The sequence below is a fragment of the Phalaenopsis equestris genome, unplaced genomic scaffold (genome assembly GCF_001263595.1).
Source record: "Phalaenopsis equestris unplaced genomic scaffold, ASM126359v1 Scaffold000250, whole genome shotgun sequence".
NCBI lineage: Eukaryota > Viridiplantae > Streptophyta > Magnoliopsida > Asparagales > Orchidaceae > Phalaenopsis > Phalaenopsis equestris.
In genome coordinates this window covers 540,325-558,885 of record NW_018164692.1, presented here as the reverse complement: position 1 = coordinate 558,885, position 18,561 = coordinate 540,325, and positions in this window count along the sequence as shown.

The window sequence follows — 18,561 nt, the reverse complement described above, 5'->3', positions numbered from 1 at the left end:
TGAGTCAGAGGACTTAAGAAAAAGCATGGAGTTAGAAAGCTAGAGTCAGGGATTTTGAATTGACATATTTTAGGACAATCAGATAACATAACTTTGAATGTTTAAGTTCATTGTATATACTAGCTACTTATTGCATGAGATTTGCTAAAATTATGATTTTAAAAGTCATAAGTATTTAGTTAATACTTAATCTCTTGTCATATATAGTTCAAATAATATTGAAATTTAAATTCGTTTAAATTAGTTATATTTTCACATTTTTTTTAATGCATGGCAACATATAAACAATAAATCAACATTCAAGTAGTTTAACCTATGCTCAGGCCTTTGCAATAAACAAATAACCTAATACAACTTCGTGTTGAGATTTTCGTCTTCTTGCAACATAAAGCTTCAGACAAATTAGGAGAATATTGATGTGCCTGACATCAAGTCCATTTGAATCAAGCAAGAAGAATTCTTCAATCATTTTAGGTGTTTTACATCAATCAGGCTAAATAGAAATTTTTATGTATAATAATTTTATTTAAAAAATATTTATTTTAATTTCACACATCAAAATTTATTTAGTTTTTTCAAAGAACCCCTTGAAGCTCAGGGTTGAAACTTCAAAATATCAAATTTTAAAATATTTAGCCGCGATTTTGTCTATTTGAATAATTTTTTGTTTATGAAATTACTCTTTTCTAAATTGAACTTTTATCAACAATAAAATCAACAATAACAAGCCTTTATCCCACTCAGTAGGGTTGGTTACACGAATTTTTTTTCTTCAATGTCTCTTATGAAGTTTCATATTTTCATTTAATTCTAATAAATTAAGATCATTTTTTCATATAATGTCTTCCTTTGCCTTAACATAGTTCAAATCTAAAACATCTACTCTTCTAATTGGGTCAACAAATGATTAGCATTTAATGTGAGCAAACTATATAATGTGAATCTTTAATATTGTCTGCTATTGGAGCTACTTTAACCCTTTCACTAATATATTTGTTTTGCATTTGGTCTTTAAGTGTAAAGCTATTGATCCACCCGAGCATTCTCATTTGAGCAATAGTTAACTTAATTTTATGCTTCTCTTTTATAGGTCGATATTCTGTGCCATAAATCATTGTAGTCTCACAACCATCTTATGAAAATTTCCTTTTTCGTCTGAGCAATACTTTTCAATCACACAATAGGCCTGATGCATTCCTCCACTTTATCCATCCAACTTGAATTCTACTAATAACATCCCTATCTATATCACCACCACTTTGAACAATAGACCCGAGATATCTAACATGTTTACTCCTTTAAGGATTTTATCACCCATAGTTACAAACCCACCACTAAATCTACTATTTACTAAAATTACATTCCATATTTTTCAGTTTTAGATCTACCCAAACGAAAGCTTTTACTCTAAATTTGATCTCCATAATTCAATTTTTCTTCTGAACTCTCTCTAGCCTTATCCACAAGAAGGATATCATTAGCAAAACACATACACCAATGTACATCCTCCTGTGAATGCCTAGAAAGAACATCCATAACTAATGCAAAAAACATATGGGCTTAAAGCTGATCTTTGATGTAATCCAACTGAAATAGAAAAGTACTTGGTCAATATTTCTTGTGTAAATTCCTTGTGTTCCAACACATGAACTCTTATATATGTATCTTTAATGACTTGACTATAAGCAATATTTACGCCTTTCTTTTCTAGAACTCTCTAAAGTACTTCTCTTGAAATATTATCGTAAGTTTTTTTCTAAATCAACAAAAATCATATGTAGATACTCTGTACTCTCTTTTTACTGCTTCATTAAACCTATTAATAAATGTATAGTTTTCATAGTAGACTTGCCCAATATGAATCCAAAGTGATTTTGAGAAATATTTGTATCGTGTTGTAACCTTTGTTCAATTACTCTCTCTTATAACTTTAATGTATGACATATTAACCTAATTTCTCCAAAAATTGTACACTTGTGTGCATCACCTTTCTCTTAAAAATATGAACTAATACACTCTTTCTCCACTCATCATACATCTTTTTAATTTTTAAAATAATATTAAAAATTTTAGTAAACTGAGAAATTCTCAGATCTCTTAAACATTTGTACACTTTTATTAGAATACTATCAGGTCATACTATTTTTCCACACTTCATTTTCTTAAAGCCTCGTCAACTTCTATTTTACTAATGCAATGGTAGAAATAAAAAGTGAATGTGGTCTTATCTTGGTCCTCAGGGGTTATGGGAATCCTGGTGGTAGCCTGAGTAGCATCTATGAAACATTAGAAAGGGTATCCTACTAGTTTGTTCAACATCTTGTCAAGAAATGGGTACAGGAAAATGATTCTTCTTAGTGGTAGTATCTAGCTTCCTATAATCAATTAACATCCACCAACCGACAAGGCTATCAACTCAATTTTTCGTTTCCACCATAGTTACTAATGCGATGGTAGAAAATTTTTTTTTCTAAATGCCTCAACTTTTGTGTTTGGACCCTCCTTTGACGCATGCCTAGAAAATCTTGCCAAAGTTTTGCGTAGGTGTGAGGAGACTCACTTGGTTTTGAACTGAGAAAAATATCAATTCATGGTGACTGAAGGTATTGTGTTGGGACATAATATTTCTGTGAGTGAAATAGAGGTAGACCTGACCAAGATTTTAAGTGATAAAAAAATTTCCACCACCCACAGTTGTGAGAGGAATTCAAAGTTTTTTTGGGAAAAGTATAATTCCATTGATGTTACATGATGAATTTTTTAAAGATTGCTAAACTGCCATGCCATTTGTTAGAGAAGGATGTCCCCTTTCATTTTGATGAACACTACCTCGTTGCCTTTGAGATTTTGAAAACTAAGTCACAACACCTATTATTGTTCACTTGTATTGGGAGTGTTCTTTTGAGCTTATGTGCGATGAAAGTTATTATACAATAGGGGCAATTTTAGGGAAAAAGAAGAGACAAGATTTTTTATTCATATTCCATGAAATAAGATCTTAAATGATGTACAAGTGAACTACACCATCATTGAAAAGAAGATATTGGTCATTGTATTTTTCTTCGATATATTCAAATCTTATTTAATCAGTACCAAAAGAATTGATTTCACTGACCACACTACGATCAGATACCTTGTAACTAAAAAGGATGCCAAACCTCACTTTATCCGATGGGTTCTTTTATTACAGAAAGTTGATATCAGACTATGAGAGGAAGAGTATTAAAAACCAGGCAGTATACCACTTGTCTAGGCTAGAGCATGAGAGTTATGATGAGTTTCTCACCGAAATAAATGATAATTTTTTGTACGAGCAACTCCTTTACCATCTTCGATGAGAATATTTTGTGGCATGCCAACTTAGTGAACTTCATGGCCAGTGACATCACATCTTATGATTTGGCATACCACAAAAAAATAAATTCATTTTTGACACCAGATTTTATTGTTGGGATGATCCATACTTGTTTAGAAAGTGTAAAGACCAGATTGTTAGGAGATATGTTCCTTTGACAGAGGTTAATGATATAATTAGGATGTGTTTTGATTCTGAATTTGGAGGACATTTCAGAGAGTTTAAAATGGCTACTAATATTTTACAATTCATATTCTATTGCCTACACTCTTTAAGGACGTAATTGAATATATTCAAAATTATGATAGGAGAAGAAGGAGAAGAAGGTGTTCTTAACTTGTAGGTGGGATATTTTCTTCTTTGATCATTATTTTTTGTTTCATCATTTCATCAAATTTCCTAATTCCCTTTCAAATTTTCACGTACTTCTCTAAAATCTTTCTTTTTGTTATTGATCTCCTCATTTCTAACCTCTCATTCCTCATTCCTCATTCCTTACCACCTTTCCTTGAAGCTATGACACTAAAAAACCAAGGGAGAGAAATAAAAAACTTCCATTGATGCCAAGAAATTTGTTAGTTCTAAAACTGATGAATGTTGCGACTATTTCTTGGCATCAAAGAACTTTACCATGAGAGGTGTTTAATTCAACAAAGTGATAGGGTATGACTTATCACTAAGAGAGTTTGGGAGATTTTATTATGAAACTGGGGTGGCTGTAATTTCTATGTTGAGAGAATTTTTTGCTAATCTGAATGAGCATGAGGGGGAAATGTATTTGTAAGGGGGAAACATGTTGATTTTAGTTCATCTAAAATCAATTCACTCTTTGCCCTTTGTGATATTGTGTATGATTTTTATTCTAACTTCTTGCCCTCTAATTCTCATTTAGATGAGATTATTGGATTTTTGACTGATAATCGAGGGAGTTTGGAGGATTCGTGATGATTATAAGATTAACTTCCTAGCTTTTGCCTTGAATGTTGAGTCTAAAGCTTGGAATTACTTTATTTCTCCTAAACTCATCCCTTCCACAATTCTCAGTGAGGTCAGGTGATGAGATAAAGAGTTGTGTTCAATTCATGTATTCAACAGGGGATATCCATAGATTTAGAATCTGTGATCAACAATTCTATATTAGCATCATGAAGGGTGGGACTACTATTGGGTTGGGACATCCTATCATGATGTTTTCTCTATATTTGAAGGTGGGAGTTAAGTATGAGAATTGGGAAGGGTAGTTGCATCCTCTTAAACCTATATCAAAGAAGCATATTGGGACTTACAGTAGGACTTCTTTTGAGAGAGGCAAGATTTCTTCCAGCTCGCCCCTTCTGAGCCTTGACCTACTGCTTCTATTATCATGATCTCGGAGCGCCTTGTCGCACTATCTTAGGATTTTGCTATTATGTAGAAGGAATTGCATGATCCTATTGAGAGATCGCACCACTACGCTGAACATAAATAGTTTCAGTTTGACCATCTAGCTCAATATTACTCTGTGGGATAGAAGATGTAAGACAATTAATGGAATGTGGGTTTGGATTCGGTAGTGTTCCCTACTCCTGCACACCATAGTCCCTATGTTGATACCACTCAACCGATGGAGGAGGATGATGGGGAGGAGCGTGAGGAGTAGGCTCGTTGTGATAGGACTTCCTGGTGTTGCTTGATTCTATTTTTTATTATTTTTATTTGCATGATTTAGTGGTGCTGGTTTCTCAGGTGTAGTATTTTTGGACTGTGTTCTCTCGTTGTGATGTGGAGTATCTGTTTGTGGTTTTTATGATGTAGAGTTTTATGTGTGATATGATGTTATTACATGTTCTTGTGAAGACTTTTGTGTTTGTTAATAATGAGTTTGGTATCTACCCGTGGTTAAACATATTTTATTGTTTGTTTACCTCATTATTGTCATACAATGATTATTGTGTAGATGTACCTCCTGTGGTTTTTTTTGTTATATGCCAAATTGTCTTTGTATATGTATTATTAGTTGTGCAAAATTTTCTATTAACACATGTTATTTCTTGTGTTAGTTGACTAACAAGTTTTGGGGGGATGCGTATGTGATATATTTTCTTTAAGTACATAGAAATCTATTTTTAGAATCCACATAAAATGAAGTGGTAGTCTGAGTTAAATAATAGTGGAAACTAATAATTTGGAAAACATATAAGTAAAAATGATATGTGTTTCTTGAAAATTTGGAAAAGATTAGTTATTTCCTAATCACTAATTCCAAATAGTAGTAATTACCTATCTTTATAACCATTCCTAAACACTTAGTTGAATATTAACTTTATATAAAATTGAATATTAACTATATATAAAATTGATAATTCTATACTATAAAATTTAGTCATTATGTAGTTAAAACAAACTAATTCTTATTTATTATCTCTTGACCTACAAAATTTTGAGCTAAGTTAGGGTAGTAATGAAAATTTACTTACGAAGAGGATTGGAATTCAAAATCATTATAAGGGCTAAACAAGATCTAATAATTTCTAGTAAAAAGAGAGAGCAAGGGAAATAAAAAACTGAAAAAAAAAGGAAGAAGAAAAATCTTAGAAAAGGTTCATATTAAAAAGAGAAAAATTTCAGGAACCATTGGGCAGCAGCTTGAGATGAAGCTTAGGTTAAAATTTTTAACTTAAGCTTGAGGTTAAAATTTTTAACTTAAGCTTGAGGTGAACCAATTCCTCTTGTATAGGTTAAATGATCATAATTTTTTTACTTGAGCTAGAAACTTTGTATTCATGGAAATGGTAATTGGATCAAGATGATTTAATTGAATAGACAACTAAATTTTTTACTTGATATTAATTTTTTGTTAGTTAAGCTTTATATAAGTGACTTAGGATGATTATATAAATTTGTATTATTCTTTGCTATATTAAGACCTTAGGAAAATACTCTGAAAGTTCAATGTGAAGGAAAATACAAGTCTACCTTAACTTATATGTGTTCTCTATATAATTAAGTGGCATTGAATCTTTAATTACTGGCCACTACTTGCAATATTCTAATTTTAAATTTTGAAATTACTTGAGAGTAAATAATGTTTAAGTTTGGGAGAATTTGACATGTAGTGGAAATGTGATTGTATATGTTCTATTTCAATCTTTTATATTAATTTTATGCTTTTGAAAGATGTTTGTGATATATTTTGCAGGTTCAAAGAAGAAGATTCATCGGAGCTGATGAACCAAAGGAACAAGCTAAGTAGAGACCATCACCTGGGCGTCAGAGCGGAGCACCTGGGCACCCAAGGAGCTTGAATTTGGTCCGAAAAATAGTGAAGGCAGAAAGTAGGCATTATGACAATAGTGCTTAGGCGTCACAACCTAAGTACCTAGGCACTAGATACGGGTGCGAAGTGAATCAGGAGAGGAGTGATTGTAGGAGAGTGATTGCAAGAATTTTTTAGTGTGTAAGCGTGTTTTTAACTCCAACATTTCAATCGAAGAAGGTTAGAGAGACTAGTTCAAATCTTCTTGGAGATTTTTCTCTAATCTTGTCTTTCAACTTCTTGTTTATGATATTTTTTATTAATGAAATGAAATTGTTGTTATTTTCAAGCATATTTTTTGAGTAGAAATTTTATTCTCCCTTGAATTGGTGATGTAGGAGTGTAAAGTTTGGATTTTTCTTTGTGATTTTAATGAATTTCATATAAGGTAGTTTTTGAACCTTCTATTCTTCTTTGACATTCAACATTGTCAGTTAGATAGTTAAAACATGATGTGATCTTCAAGTTTCGGAAGAATCCATAGTGGAACAACTAAGGGGCCATTTGGGGCAGTAAAGAGGCGCGGGCAACGTTTTGAAAACGTCGACACGCCGTTTGATTCGTGCATTTGGGAAGCTTATTGAGAACAACATTTTCGATTGCTTAATAGATGGGGCCGCGGGATCGACCCCGCTTCTTGAAGTCGCTTCTCGGAAGGTTATTCCTCACGTGCCCTTTGAAGCTGTTTGTCTCTTCCCTCGCTCGATCTCTCCCGCCTACCTAAGTTCCGCCTTTCCAGGTTTCGCCCAAAGCCATCACTTACCTTCCCCTCATCCTCATTTCGAGTCCGAAAACCTTGCGGTACAGTCGCAACTGGAGCTAGATGGAAAGGCAATACATCTGGAGCGATTGACGATGAAATCCATCACGGAAGGATTTTAATACAGTATAGGAATTCTTCTGAGACTGCTTTAGAGATCGTCATGCTTCTCTTGCCTTGACGCTGGTGTAGCTTGGATCGCTCACTTGCCTATGGGAAACTGTTGTCTCTGTGCTTCGCCGGTTTGGAGAAAGCGGATGGATCTGCTTGATGATGGGGATTAGGTGAAACTGAGCCCTCCCACTTCCATCATCTTGTTTTTCTTTTGCTTTCACTTATTTTTTAGTAGAGTTTAATTTAAATCCATCCAAATTATAAAAATGGCTTGTTTGTTTTTAGGGATCTATAAGGTTCTATATTATTTTTTCTCGTAGTTATAGAAATAATTATGTTTGCCTTTATATTGTGATGATCATTAGTAAAGGTTGGGCATTGGTATGTGCCTTTATATAAGGTGTTAGGCGCTCGATTGTTTATTTCTTTGATGCACTTTTTGTACCTATTTTTTATTGTATCCACAACAATGTTATATATGCACAGGGGCAAAATGATCTTTTATTTATAAACAACTGCAAACCAGTTGTTTTCCAAACGCACAAACCAAACAGCTGCCCCAAATAGACTCTTAAGTTAAACCACATTAACTTAAGATAATATGAATATTGCTTTTAGATTAGTGCAATCCTTTAAGGAGAAATGAATTTTTGGGTTAATCACTTGATTTAGAGATCTAAACTCGTATGATTGCTCAACCTTTTTAGACGCTTGGGAGGGATAAGGCGGAAAATTACTCTTGATTGTCACCTATTAGCTGAATCACCAAATCAAACATGTACCTGTAGAACCAATTGAGAGGAGTATTTTACTTGCATAAAAAAAACTATGTTAAAATCTTCACCTTGATAGCTTAGGGTTGTTTTATTTCAAAAAGTTGGATTAGTTACTTTTCAAAACTAACATCTTTCCATTCCTTCGGGGTGTATTCAAAACTAGTGGGCTAGAGATTTTCATTTTGGAAATTTGTTTGTTGCTCGTGAAATCGATACACTGTTTCGTATACTATTTGGATGACACGTATACTTGTGTGATTCGCTAGTGTTTCACAACCTTTGGTTTGTATCAAGAAGCTCATGTATTGTGTTTATTGGTCATTAAAGAAGTGTAAAATTCTATCACGAGATTTTTTTTCTCACAAACAGTGTCAGACTGTTATGTGCCAAAATATTCATGACAGTGAAATGATTATTTAATGTCTTAGTATTGCATTAAAATTCAATACACACATAGAGAATAAAAAGTAGCATTAGGGAAAAAACTCAAGGAAGGGAAAAACCCACTGGGCCCAGCTCAATCAAAATAATCCATTGTGTTTGTAAGTACAAAGATGCGTCATTTCTCCCTCAAAAGGAAGAATGATGTTACACTCCTACCCCAAAAATTATATTTGTCTTTCTACAACATAAAGAATATACATTAGTTCTACACGAAATCATATTTGGAGTACAATAGTTGTATTCAGTGATCGCTGGCGACTAGTGGTCGGTGACAACAGGTGTTGATGGTCTGCAGTGGTCAATGATGACCGACGGTTACGAAGGTCAATGGTCATTAATGTGGTCTTCTTTACACAACACTCTAAAATTCCACTTTTTTTTTCCTTTTTGCTTGAATTCAATGGAGAAGGCATATTTATAACTTTTTGGAGAGGGACATTTCGGTCTTTTGACGCATAACTTTCCTAACCACGTGATCAGACATCTCATATTGATTCTCTTTATTCATATATGATATTTTTAAAATGATTTTGGTATCTTAATGATCTCATAATTGACAATCTTTGGCTCATTGAATGTCTCTCGTCAAGACACTCAATTCGACTATAAATATATCAAAGTTGGCGCTCATTTGATTATTCGGTTGACGATCCAAAGCCTTCCATCGTGCTCCATAGCTTGATATGGGCTTGATTAGACCAAATTGAACCATTTTTGACGTCATCGCGTTCGTATTGTTGAGATGATCAGCTTAATTATACACTTTTTGAAGGCAGGGCCCGAATGATCTTGAATTTAGATTTTAAAGATTCATTATAAAAAATATATGAAAATTCGTGCTTGATAATAGTAGAGCACATTTAACTAAAGACGTCGGCAAACAATTAGAGTTTGTCTCAATGAGAGAGCTTCATGTGCTCTTGATTGTCGAATAATAAAAAAATTTATGACATAATGGCACAGCAATTGGTGTATTTTCTGTTAAAAAAAACACACAGATGTGCTTGATTTGTAAAAAGCAATATTTCTTGTGCTCTTTATGTAATTATTCAGAGAAAAAAAATTGACACCGAATGAAATGGTCCCTTGATTACATCTACGTCAACAAGCCAATAACGAATGAATAACTAAAAGCATAGGGATTTACAATTAATTCTTATTTTTTTAGTTATCTAATGTTTAATCTTATATATATATATTTATATAGCATCCTAACTTATTCATAAAGACAGATTTTGATGTTATTTAGCCAATTGTAATTGGTGTTATGAAGGAAACTTTTAAGGATTTAAATAATAGAAGCGCACATAGATGAGAATTTAGTGGTATGTATGAAGACAAACCTTACAAACATTCATATATAGCAATTAAAATATGCAGTTGAATTTTATAATGTCATTCATTACTGTAAGACTCTTTGGCTACTTAAGTTTTAACATTTGCTACATTAGATGTATGTATTATATTGTCGTCAGAGGCCGTTATCCTGTCAGCACCGTAGTTGACTTTCAATTTTTGTATGTTTTGTTAGATCAATTTTGAAGTCTAGTCAATCTCCTACCCTTAGGAGTTCGCTCTCTGAGCGCATTGCCTGTGGTGAGTTAGGTCATGGTCTCATGGTCTGCTTTGAGTTGTGACATATGGCTATCAGTGAGTTGACAAAATCGTCAAATGCTCCCATTGAGACAAAATTTCACCAATCATTGGCCAGCATCTTTATTTCTTCTATTCAAACTTTTTTGTTCAACAGTCGAGATTTGACGGCTTTTATTCAGTTACTCGAACTTGGATGTTGTTCATTTAGATCGATCTTATTTGGATCAAGTAATCCTCAATTTACCTACTTTCAGGGCTCGTTCTTCTAGCAGGCTTAGGTCGAGAGAATCCCCGTAAAGTGAATTTCTATTCTCATTCGCCCACCACAGCTACTTCCAATTTTACATATTTAGTTCTCTGATTTCTTATCTTTGGAAAGTTGTTTTCCGAGAAAGAGAACGAGTACATTTACATTATTTATATATTATTTATGATGTTATTACTCCCTTATATTATATATCCTTTGGCCCTTATAAATAGGATGATGAGATGATGCTAGGTTCATTCACGCTTAGCTCCCCCTCTTCTTGCTCTTTCATCCAGCCTTTGATACTCATTCTTCGAAACAAATTTAATGATAGCCTCGTTGTGGCGAACAGTAATAGCTGAATGTTGAGCTTACAGAGGACCTGTTTACAAACCAGAAAAGAGGTTGGTATTAAAACATAGAAGAAGTTTGTGAAGCGGATTGAGAACGGTTCAAACTTCGTCCAAGAAAAATGTCTCAATCGAGTCCCACGGGAACAACTTAAATTAGTTGCCTAATTGTCCAAGTGTTGAACTTCAAAGCTGCCAAATTGCGTACATACCCAGCCGTCGAATTGCCTGATCACCAAATTGACAAACTGCCTAATTGTAAAATTGCCCAACTGCCTAAATTACCCAGCCGTCAAACTTACTTAATTGTAGAATTGTTGCCCACCTGTTGAACTGTCTAGATGTTGAACTGTTACGACTAGCAAACACTCTGCCTACTGTCAAAGTGATTTAACTGCTTAGCTAAAGAACTAGCTGAACCCGTAGCTGGAAAACTGGTTGAACTACATAGTACAAGAGCTGGTTGAACTCCCCAGCTAGAGGACATGTTAAACAGCCTAGCAAGTGAACTAGTTGAAGTGCTTAGTTGGAGAACTGTTTGAATTATATAGCATGAGAATTGGTTGAACTGCCTAGCAGGAGAACTGCTGGAACTGCTTAGCTGGAGAATTTATTGAACTGCCTAGTAAAACTTGTTGAGCTGCTCTAACCGGCAAATTGTCCAAACCCCAAATCAACTACATGATGGGACATGACATAAAACTTCTTAAAATGACATAAAACTACTCGATACGATTTAACTTTACGTACATTTATATGATTTTTTATATCATGATAAATTGACATCCCAACTTATAAATATGGGTCAAATGTAAAAGCGAAAGAATGAGATGTAATGCTCTCTTCTTTCTCCCTCTTCTACTCAATGCTAGAAGGATTTGGGCTTATCCCACGGACTTGTTACGAGACCCTACATTCCATTCAGATTCAACAATTGTATATTGTCTTTATCATTTGGGTTATTTTTGATTGGCATTATTTTGTTTTTCGTGAAATTAAAGATTATATTTAAGATTTACATACCACTCAATTTCTATGTATTTACATATTTAACATCTAAACTTTAATTTTTACCAAAATCACCTTACATTCTTTTAAATATGATGACATTTTTTTAAAAAATTGGGTGTTATAAATGTGCATTAATTTTTTTTTAACTATTTAAAAAAAATATCTTTTTTATTTTTACTTTTTATTTTTAATAAACAAAAAGTTCATAGAAATGTCAAATGTTTTTTTATATTTTAATATTTTAACAAATTAAAAAAAAAACATAGTAATATCAATTATATTTTTATTATATGTTTAAATAAAAATAAAATAAAGGTAAAAAAAAATCAGAAGGTGGTCCCAAACGCCCTGACTAATAGCAGAATATGGAAGACTTACGTGGAGGAGATAGCAATGGCTGGCGGTGTGAGTGGCCTTTGGTGCAGGTTGAGTGCCTTCGGGATGCGCGTAGTAGAATATACATGTTGTGCTGGCACTTACCGCAATATGTCAAGTGCGCGTAGATTTTTTGGCACACAGAGCACCTAACATAATACAGATTAGAAATAACACCTAAGTGTTCGATTTTATAAATAATAATATTTTAACTGTTATATATGCATGTATGTATGCATATAACATCCAATTCTCATGAATTTACCCGTCTCACATCTCAGCTTTCATTTTTACACACAGAACATCTTACCTATGATGAAATGATGAATTTGAGTGATGCAAGTCGTGGCTTGTTGGTTGGCGGGGTTTCACTGTAATTCTTCTCAGGTCACGAGTTCGATCTCTAGTGGTGTTGAGTTCTCGAATATTTAGGCGCATGGTGCATGCTCTCATCATGGGGCATAACGCATGTTAAATCAGTATTTGGGTCTCTGTCAAATACCGACATATGTCTCTGACAAACACATACATATATATATATATATATATATATATATGTGGGTGAAGTGATGTGTAGTGAGGGGTTTAAATAAATGCCGTTATATTAATAGATTAATTAATTAGATGGACTTTAAAAATATCGTCGAAGTTTGGTTGGATGAGGATAGGGGGAAAGTATGAGGTGTCGCATGGGGAGCATAGATAGCAGAGGTTCGTGTTCTTTATGTATTTACTTATTTCGTTAAAAAACATAGGTGTGCGAAGATTGGCGAAAGTTTAAAATTGATATATAATAAGTTTTATTTAACAGTGGAAGCAATTTTAAAATAAAAACTTTTAAATTGGTAACATACATCAAGAATGTGCTAGTGTGGATCCCGAGGAGACTGAATGATTTTGAAAAAAAAATGTCACTGATCGCAGACCAAGAAGCTACACTTATTTGATTAGTTCATCGGAACCAAGAATGAAGGCTGATCGAGCTACAAATAGAACGATCAACTTCCGGGCCGATCGGGCTTTAACAGACAGGTCAACACCTAAGCTAACAACAACGGGAAAGTCGAGCGAATGTATCAACCGTACTCTCAATGGACCTGAGGAAAGAATCTGGTTCCTCACCATCACTAGACGTCTCACTGACAATATTGAGATTCCTCCTCAAAAACTAAGAATTGGTCATAATCGTCTCGAAGGACCTCCCTCGTCAACAAATGAGTTTTCTACCGAGTTATGATGATCTACTCTCTGCTCGATTTTCTAGTCTCATTCTGCCAACTGGAAATCCTCACCTAGAGATCCGAGTCAGCAGTCATAGTAGACCAATTGATCGACAATGTCTAGTTAACCAAGACATTTTTTGTCGCACTGAAGCCAATCGAATCCAGTTGATCGACTGCATCGACTCTGTCAAGCGAACCAACTTGACATTATCAATTTGAAGTCATGATAGCCCAATCTCATAAGACGGTAGAGCAATAGACTCACATATGTAAAATATTTAAAATAGCTTGTAATATCACATATTGTACTCTCCCCAATAAATAGAGAACATTTTATGAGGGATATAATATGCAAGATATTTTCCTCTTGATTTCCCCCTCTATCTCTTTATCTCTCCCTTTTCTTTACGCTTTAACCCTTGACGTGTAATTCACGGACAAATCATGATTTAACATCATAAAAGATGCAGTGAACATGGATCATGCAACAAACGAGAGAATAAATTTATCACAGAGACAATGGAAACATGGAGTGTACCTGCGAGTTCGTTAGCCAGTAGACCAGGAGTTGCAGGATCAAATAATGGATGTCATCTGAGAGACATGAGCTCCGAAAAGAGAGCAGCATCCCTGAGAGAGGGGCCAACACTGAACGGCCGAAAGGCACCTTAGCTCTAGATAGAGACGGAGATTCTTAGTACTTCAATAGTGTTGGTTTGAAACTGATCGACAGACATCAGTTTGGGCGTACTGAAGTGCCTTGTGAGCTAAAGAATGTGTTCTCTCACCAAATATCTTAGGCCAGGACACAAAGAGGTTTAAAATCTATGCTCTAGATTTTTATAAGGGTCTGACTAATCCAACAAACCACATAACATATTTTGAATCAACAGTATGCTTACGGTGGATCACCGACTTGCTGAAGTGTCAACTTTTCCTTACCAAGCTGAGAGAGTGGGCTCTCAGATGATTTAATGATTTACTATCGAGAGTGATTGCCTCATTCTTCGACTTTGAGTGGATGTTCATGGCGCAGTTTGACAGCGCCCATAAATTGTAAAAAAAGCTTGCAGGCCCTTCTGCATATTAGATAAGGGTAGAATGAGAGCCTCTACTTATTTACACCTGCTTGTAGAAGGAGTTGCTGGAGGTAAGAGACCTGCAGGTGGGAGTGGCTCACGCTGCACTAACTCAAGAGCTAAAAGAGGGACATTTCTGGTACGCTTTGGGCCTCAATCGATCGAAGACATTATTGAATGGTTGGAGCTGGCCAACAACCATATCTCAGCCGAGGAATACAACTCCACCCCCGCTTCTTCCAGAGGAGAGCCTTCCACCTCTTGCAAGCAAAAGAGGGCTCTCCAAGGTGATAGGTGGAAGCTGAGAGATGATTCTGGTCCTTCAGCTGTCCATGTTATGAAGACCATCGACTGCCTAAGGACAACTGGGGGTTGACAGATCATATAATCTAGGAGGTCATGCTCTATATCTTGATCAACAGCCAGCTCGCTAAAACGAGTTCCCGCTACCCAATCATGAACTAGCAAAAACAACTCTATTGATAGTCTTGATGGTTCAGATAGTGAAAGCCATCCTAAATAAGGTGTACTTCAAGAAGACACCATCAATGAAGACCGGAGCATGCCTTATTAAGTACCGCGCATACCACTTGGACCATGACCATGACCATGATACAGAGAAATGCAGACACCTCCAAAGCATGTTAGAGGAGTTTATTTGAGCTAGGAAGCTCAAGGAATTTGTAGCTACGCAAGTAACGACCCAGAGGCATGGTAAAGTTCTAGTGGAAGGAATTTTGGGTGAGACTGTCTAAGCTCATGCCATTAACATAGCTAACATAGTTCTTACCTTCTTCTTTAGAGAAGGAGATTCATCCTGTAGAGCCAGTCTAAAGAGGCTTCAATCAGACAAACTACGTGTTGCTGCCATTACACCCAAACACAACACAAATCCCCCCATTGCTTTTATCGAGGTAGATTTGCCCCCAAGAAGTAATTAATGATGCCAACATTGTCATGACACTGATTAAAAATTATTAGATGGGTAGCATTCTGATCAACACCGACAGTTTGATGAATATCTTGTTTAAAGTGGCGTTCAATAAGATGGGTCTAATAAACGATCGGTTGATTACTGCAGTTGGCTCACTCTATGACTTCTCTGGCGATAGAAAAAAGCCTTGAGAACTATCTTCTTGCCAGTTACCCAAAGGGAAAGCGACAAACAGTTCACGAACATAGATGATTTATTAACGGTCAACTCACCACCCTTACGATGCCTTCTTCAGTCTGCCCCTGCTCAACAACTTCAAGGTTGTTACGTCAACGTACCACGTAGCAGTGAAGTTTCCAGGCGACGAAGAGGTGATCACCATCCGAAGCAATCTAGAGCAATCCCTTACATGCTACCTCCAAACTGATCGATTTAACGTTATCGAGCTGAAATCATGATAGCCCAACCGACTCAATTGTAGGGCAACCAAGCAATAAACTCGTATATGTAAAATACTTAAAATATCTTGTAACTGCCCCCACTAAAGAAGAGACATAAATGCAATATCACATATTGTACTCTCTCCCATATAAATAGAGAGATCATTTTATTGGAATGAGAGAATTGACAAGACCCAGACATTTTAGGTCCCTTTTCTCTCCCTGTCTCTATCTCTCTCATTTATTACGTTCTCTTATGTTCTAACCCTTACGTGTGATTCACACATAAATCAGGATTCAACAGACAAAATCTAGATAGTCATTATACAAATTTTAGGTTAAAAAAATAAAAAAAAATTATATTTTGATTTTAAAAATTTCAAAAATTTAATAGATTTAAGGAGATAATCTAAACAAGAATAAAAAAAAGCATTAGAGCGTCCGTACGAGAATGACAATTTGGCTTATTTATTTATTTACTTTAACACATATTATCTCCTCAAATGTATTAGCTATTTAACTTGTCTTTATAATCAAAGATATTCATCAAATCAAATGAGCTGCATAAACGCTTTTGAATTGGCAAAAATTTAAAAAAGCTCATATATTTTAATTATTATTTAATAATATAGGCAAATTAAAAAATATAATTTTAAAACAATACAAAATCCCATTTCCTTTCATTTTGTTTTTTTTTTTTTATTAAATCCTAATTCTAATTTTTCCTTTGCCTAGAACCAAATATAAATATCTATTTTATCCACTTCATCTAATTTTAATAAATTAATTATAAAAGATATTTATTTAAGCTAGGTAAAAATAATAAATTTATCCCAAGCTAACAAGTAAATTAGGCTTCAACAAGCATAAATAATCACAAAATAACTTATAAAATGTAAAAAAAAAAATGTACGCACACAAATTAAATATAAGCAATCAATATAATAGAAGATATATTGATTTAGCCAAGTATTGCTATACAATTTAAGAGTAATTTAGAAACTTGACCTATAACTAAAGAGTTTGAACAATGGGAGTCTTCTATTTTTGGCATGAGTCATCCATGAGTCATATGGTGTCATCGGGTCATGTGGCTCAATATTCATACTAATCCTAATTCTGAACCCCTACACTTAATTCTAATTAAATTATATTTTAAATTCTAAAATAAAATTCTAACAAGGCTTGTAAGAAAAATGACACTAGAGATACATAAATAAAACATGTATATTCAAACATCTAGACTTGGCACCAACGGTTGCCAAACCTTCGTCCCATGAGCATGAGTCAATGAACACCACAAGCAAATTCATTGTTTTTTAATTTATTCAAGTAATTTGCCCCACTAAGCATGACTTTCAACATAAAATATAGTTAGAGTTACTAAATGATCGCTCTAACATTTAGTCTAGCACACAATCAATCATTGTACGATTCATTCTATTCATGAATGTTACACTATATCATATCAAATAATACACAATAATCAATCAATCAAGCATTGCCCTAACCTAAATCTAGGTTAATGACCTAGCAAGCATATCTAGATTGTGAGATGCACCCTAGCCCTTATAAGATGGGCACCCTACCATAAATTTTTAAAATTAATTTTAGCTATTTTTATTTGAAAGTTTATTTGATTATTGATTTTTATAGTCTTTTAATTTTATTTTAAGTTTAAATGACTTCAAAATTTCATAACATTAAATTCCAAATACATAGAGACCCTCAAGGATATTTTAAAAAAAAATTATTAGTCTTTTATTTATATATAATTAATTATGATTTATTAATTAGTTTCTTAAGAAAAAAAAATCAATTTAACGCACAAAACACCTACAAAATTTATAAATATGATTTGAAGTGAAAGATTAAATTGAGAAATATCTCATAAAAATTATCTTAATTTTGAATTAGTTTGAATTATTAAAATTTTAAATTATTTTAAAAATTCATGAAACTTTACAAGTGTAATGGAAAGATATTATGACATCATGATAAAAATTTTCAAGTCATTTAAATATTTTTTTTTATTTTTAATAAATTATTTAATTTACATGTAATTAAAGTTATAAAAATATTTATCATTCAAAATATAATGATTCAATTATATTGTTTTTTTTTTTTTTGTATTCTCTATTCTTAAGTTTCATGAGGTAAATTTGGTAAAGTAAGGAAAAATTATTACACTTAATTACTAATGCCTACTTAATTGTACCATCCCTACACTAAAATAAAAAATTCACTGATAAAAATAATTTAACTAAATAAAATATATAACTAATATTAACTTATTAATTAGGCCTACAAATACAATATAGATTGTCGGTTAGACAAATTAAAGGAAATTTTATTTTCATTAACATTAGGGCTCTTAAAAAGGCTCGTTGTTCGTGAACAGCTCGTGTTCGACTAGTTAAGAAGCTCGTGTTCGGCTTCTTCGCTAAGTTAACGAGCTGGACACGAACAAACAAGAACAAAAATTTGTTCGTTCATGTTCGGCTTGTTTTGGCTCGAAATACTATTAATCAATTATAAATAAATAAATAAATAAATAAATAT